The sequence below is a fragment of the Ctenocephalides felis genome, unplaced genomic scaffold (assembly GCF_003426905.1).
Source record: "Ctenocephalides felis isolate EL2017-DRISC unplaced genomic scaffold, ASM342690v1 CF-g0.4_SCAFFOLD_01604, whole genome shotgun sequence".
NCBI lineage: Eukaryota > Metazoa > Arthropoda > Insecta > Siphonaptera > Pulicidae > Ctenocephalides > Ctenocephalides felis.
Genome location: NW_020537758.1, coordinates 44,180,906 through 44,186,101, shown reverse-complemented (window position 1 = coordinate 44,186,101; position 5,196 = coordinate 44,180,906).

Genomic DNA, 5,196 nt, shown 5'->3' with positions numbered 1-5,196 from the left:
GAACATCGAATCCAAATGTTTGTCTATGAAACATGCTTGTCTGCACCCAACCAGAGAGTGGTGGATGTATTTACATAAAATACATCCCCTCCAACCCTCACTGTATGATTTAGTGTAAATTCTTCAGGGACACACTGGAATTCATAATGATTGTCCGTAATTACGATGTACGAATTCCTTCATCTATTGTTTGTTTATTCCATTCCGCCGCTTATGAATCCATGAATGAATGATAATAAATTTACGAACGTTCTGACAGTTTAAATTGAAATAGTTTGTGAGTATCTCATCTGATTTATTGACTCTATTGACAAGACCGTTTGAATAAGTCGGCGCGGTTATTGCATGTAATATAATCGTTGCATCACACGCCTTTATGCAGTTTAGTTATTTCATAGTTCAAACGATGTTTCTGTCATGAATTAAGGTAGTTAAATGAGATTTATAGGTTATATATTAGACTAGTTAGTGATTTGTGATCAGAGTTAAATTTTGTCACGAAAGGAAGTTCGTGCAATTCTCGTGACGTTGTTTATGAGTGCACTTCAATATTTCTATGGTGTCATGGAACTAACTGATCACGAATTAATAAAAATTTGGTTGAAAATCAAGAATGAAAATACTAAATACTACATTTCTGAAGTGAAACTTCTTTAAGCGCGACTAGGAAGTGAATCTGTAAAATTATAAAGTTATTAAAATGGAAAATAATTTTATAGGCACGATGACGTCTATACACATATATATATATATATATATATATATATATATTAGGTTGTCAAATATCTCCCTTCCGCTTTTTTGCTCTTGGTTTATAATACAAAAAGGCGGAAGGGAGATATTTGACAACCTTATATATTGAAATACGTGAGTTTGGTGTTGATATATATTTTGATGAGTTATTTAGAATCGGGCAGTAACACCAAGTAAAAAAAACTAAAGTAGTTTTGAAATACTTTATTTATCCATACGTTTCGGTCTTCATCGAGACCGTCATTCAGTGGAAAAACTAAAAGATTTTATATGATGTAGGAGGAAAATAATATAAAGTTATAGAACTTATATATAAATACTTACAGAAATTAATTATACAAAAATACACTACACTATTACACTATGATAAACCAAGCTATTAACTAGCTGTAAGTGGAATTCTGTCTTAAGGCAATTAAGGCATCGTGCCTTAAGGCAAATTGCTGGAACTTCCCGTACCAATTTTTTTTTTTTTTAACGATTAGCATTTTTGAAAAAAATTTACTTCGCAAAAATAAGATTTTTGAGAAACTATAAATTGGACCAAAAGTTATTTTGAAAAAGTTTTGTTTTCTTTATTTTGACATATTTTGGAAGATCTAAACTTTTTTTCAAAGCAATTGTACTGCTTTAACTGCATAAAGACGAAATATCAAAGCGCGTAAGCGCCGCGTCGCCGTCTAACGCGTAAACATTGGTACGAAACCCATAGGACTGTAAACCAAATTCATACTTATTGTTAAAATCTCTATAAAATATCTGATAATTTGATGTGCATAAGTCTAATGATCATTTTTGACCGCCAAATGGCATTTTTTTTTTACTTTTTTCATTAGATCTCCGAAACCGCTAGACATGCCTTTATGAAAATTTGATCGGTTCTTTATTTTGTCAATATAAGTAAAATGTTTTTTGAATTATTAAAATCGGACGCTCCGTTCTCTTAAAAACTGAGTTACCGTTTTCGGCACTTTTTGCCCCATATCTTCGGAACGGCTAGACCTCCCTGCGCCAAAACCTAATCAGCACGTCTCCTTATCAATACGAATCGAATGTTTTTTGAATTATTCAAATCGGTTGATCCGCGTTCCCGAAATCGTCGACGAAAATTTGTATCCGCACATACATACACACACGTACATACATACATACATACACACACACACACACACATACATCCATTTTTTCTAAGGTATGCCAAAATGTTCAGAAACCTTTGAAACGTAAAGATATATAAAAAATTTCATCTTCGATTTTTTTGCGATTACTATAACTTGCCCTACGGGAAGTTAATAACTGGAACATTTAAACTAATTATTTTTGTCAAAAGTACTATAAATTTTTAAATTTGTTAGGTGCTTTCATTTGCAATTTGTTTTCCTCACTTGAAAAAAATGTCGATTTGAAAATATCAAGTTGAAATCATGGATTGTTATTCACGCTTTTTTTTAACATTTTTTACTCAATTTGAAATTATCAAGTTAGTGCATATTAGTCATGAGATCGTGAGGACTTTTTTATAAATTTACAAAAATTTTACGAAACTTCAATCTTAACATGACCATATTAATTTTATCATACCTTCTTGTAATTACGTAGAATAATTGTAAATTCCAATGTATCCCTGAAGAATTTACACTAATAACGAGAAACAGATTGATGGTAATTCTCCTCTACTGGGCTAGGTGCAGCCGAGCTTGTTAGCGTAAATAGATGGATGTTTGCATTCGATAGATGTGCCTAGCAACATGTTGATGAATAGTACCAAATCCTCTTAAACATAATCATTTATGCCTGAAAACGTTTGAGTAACTAACGCGGAAATCATATAGGCGGATATGTACATATAACTAATGACCAAAGACCAAAGGTCACTTGGATAATCTCGAACAGTCGTAGTAAATGGTTTCATTTTGTAATTAGATCCATTGATTTCATTTTGGAGATCAACTGAATTGTAAATCATTGAATTCTACTTAGAAATGTTTCTATCATTATAACTTAGAAATGTTTCTATCTTGCCATTTGAAATAGACGCCTATGATGTGTTTCTTTTTTTATTAATACCATCAGCCACCTGCAGATTCTAACAATATGTGCGGTAACGAAATACATCAAAATGCCTCTACGATTTTATTTATGTGCATGCAAATAAATCTAATTTACTGCTAGTTCTGAAGATAACTAACTGTCTACTCCGCCCATTTCTTAACAGTCGTAGAAGTTGAGACAACTTTATCAAAACTTGACAGTCGGAACAACTAGTAAGAATAATTGTTGAGTCAACGACCGAAGAAATTTCTAGCAAAGTGTAATTGAAATTGCACTTTTCAATTTATAAGTTAACGATAGGATAGATGATGTTATTTATTTAGCTAAAAAGTGGAATGTTAAATGTGATTTTTTCCAAGCGTCTGCGCCATTTGAATACAATTAAGGAAATTTTTGGTAAGAGATTTAACAACTCTAAACTTACTCTCAACAGCTGATTTAATTTTAGATGAAAAAGAAAATCTTATAAAAGTAATATTTTAAGTATGTATTAAGAAGAGAAGCTAATCCTCAATTTATTTGAGAAATGCAAACATGATTTAAATGACTTCTATTGCAAATTTACTTTTCAATTAACTTACTGAACCAGTTTTAGATATTTGATAGCCTACAGATATTATTTTATTCTTTAGATATTAATATTCAACAAGTTGATGTGATGGCCTGTCCATCGGTTTCCTGTAATTAATAATAGTAGATGTAGTTTTTTTTTTAAATTGTATTTGTTTATTTTGCTAGAAAATTGAAGATGTAAAGTCAAGATTTGTCCTATTCGAGAAACTGAAAATGCATTTATAGAGAATATCTTATATGTAATAAAAATTTAAATATAAATATAATAATAATTGGGACTGTTAACAAATCAGTCTTATATCGCAAAAATGACACTTTTTTAGATTGGTAATACATTTAATTATAAACAATATATTTATAAACATATATTTTAAATAATAAAAATTCATTAATTTGCGAGCATTAGAACCGACAAACATTTTTTATATAATCAACATTCGTAATAAGTTAATTCAGATAGTTCCAACTTTTTTTAAAATAAATTGTTCCTTGTTTTTTGAGATTTTAAATAAATATAAGATAATTATATTAATAATTATATTAATTTAATTTGAAGAAAAAAATATCTATTAAGAGAAACTTAAATGCTTCAAAAATAATAATTTTATATCGCAGCAGATTTTATAATCACATAACTAAGATAACAATTCTTTTTCTATGAGTTACTTTGCTTATATATAACTTGTCTTACATTGAATATTCTTCTAACAAATTGTATATAAATTTAAATTTTATTAAAAAATAATGTTGCCGTTCTTGACAAAAGTGCATAGAATGCTTTTGAACTCGTAAACTGTCTTATTAGTCAAATTATATTTATTGTAGAACAAGAATTTTAATAAAATGCTTCACTTCTGTATAAATTAAAGTGACTTTAATGATCACTTATACAATGTTACCGTTTAGACATTAAATGTGAAATCTAACTAATTATATTTTTGTTGCAGGTACGTAAATTGGAGTTTCTAGTTGTAAGAGTGGAGTTCCTGAGAATTTGGTGAGCTAGAAAAAAATTATTTATTATTATTCTTGTATAATCAAGTTATAATAGAATATGTAGATGCCGTTTGGTCTTAAGAAAATGAGAATTGCGTATTGAGTTGTATTGAGTTTTTAGCATATTTAATTTTTTGAGGTCAATCTTTCAAAAATTTTACACTTCTTAGCTTTTTTACAAATGAAATTCAATAAACAAAAACTAGTTGCTGGTAAATAACAAATAATGTTCAACTTGCAGCAAAATAACGAAAAAGTAATCTATCTGTATGCAATTAACATTTATGATTAGAAGAATTCGAACATAAAAACTTAATTTTGACTCTTTATAAGCAATGCGTTTTACAAACCGTGCTAATGTGAGGCACTAACTGAAAGCAATAATAGAACTTGTTCGAACAAACATACTTCACCTTTCTCCCTTTTGACCCTATTTCAAAATCAGTATAGTTTAGCTATTATGACGATTGTCACTACCGTATCCTGGCACCGTACTCAGTTTTCTCTACTACCAAAAATTTGCTGATATTAAAAAAAATAGTTACAAATTATTAGTTGACATCAGCCATGTCAATCCAGGTTATAAATAATACTTGGTTATAAATAACGCTCCAATATAATAAAATGGTAACTTATTTTTAGGCACTTAAGCTTTATTCTAGCCTTGATTTATACAGGATAGGGATAATAAATTTCCAGTTAAGTAATATTTAGTGAGCACAAGTCTATTTGTGTTCTGGAAAAATCTTTTCGGTTTCGACTCGACCGCAACAATTCAAAGATTTGTTGACTCGGTCCTTAAGGCTTAAGGGCTAAGCGGCC